Consider the following 984-nt stretch of genomic DNA (forward strand, 5'->3'; position numbering starts at 1 on the left):
CATTCTGGTGCTCCATGAGAATACAAATTGGATATATTTCACCCATAACCCACCAAACCCTTAGAGAAGCAGTGCTGAGACAGCAAGAGGTGTTGGTTTACTGCTTCTGTCAAAACAGAGGGATCCCACAGACTCGGAAATAAACAGATACAATAAAAGGTCATAGGCTGGCAGAGGGGAAGAAATATGGGAAAAACACAAAAGCATGTCTTAGCCCTTGTTCCAAGAGCAGGAAGTGGCATCCTTTAGCAAAACAATTGATATTCCTGGTAGTTCCTGTGAATCTCATTTTTAATAGCAAAGTGCTCCTGTGCATCAGTGGCTTAAAGCATCCCCATGACCCCCTGATGCATAAAACGACCTCGGCCTCACTTTTTCAACTCTTCTCTCATCTCACCAGTTCCTGTGTTCCCCCACCCCAAGCCTGCTGCTCTGATGCACTCCAGCACACAAAGCTCACGCCAGCCTCTGCCATGCAGATCCTCCACACCTCCTCTGCTCCCTTCCCTGGGTGTTTGCCTGCTCCCCAGCAAGAGGCTTCTGCTGAACACAAACCCCAAAACGGTGCTCTAGGCTGAGGCACTCTGACCTCCCCCTGGCACAAGCTCCACCCTGAAGGCCCAGGAGCAGGAGAGGAAGGGGCTGCAAGGCCTGTTCACCAACATGGGTAACTTCCTCCAGGAACAACCACTGCAGTGGGTGGGGGTGTCCACAGTACCAACAGTTTTGTCCCTAAACACAGCAAGCAGAAGAACATCTCTGTGTTCACAGTGCCTAAACTTTTGACCATTCTCCCCCTGCCAAGAAACTCTTTCTGGCTTGCTTTCTTCCCAGGGCTTTAGCTGCTCTGCACCTTTTCCTGTGAACTCATCTTCTAATCCTTTTCACTTCACGCTCCATCCACCAGCATCTTCCAATTGCCTCTCTGCTCAGCAACAAAGGACTCTCTGCCCTGCTAATACTGATTTCTGAGCTCTGCTCAGC

The sequence above is a fragment of the Corvus kubaryi genome, unplaced genomic scaffold, assembly GCF_017639235.1.
Source record: "Corvus kubaryi isolate FWS band 111438036 unplaced genomic scaffold, C.kubaryi_AGA036_p1.0 65021, whole genome shotgun sequence".
NCBI classification, from domain to species: Eukaryota; Metazoa; Chordata; class Aves; order Passeriformes; family Corvidae; genus Corvus; species Corvus kubaryi.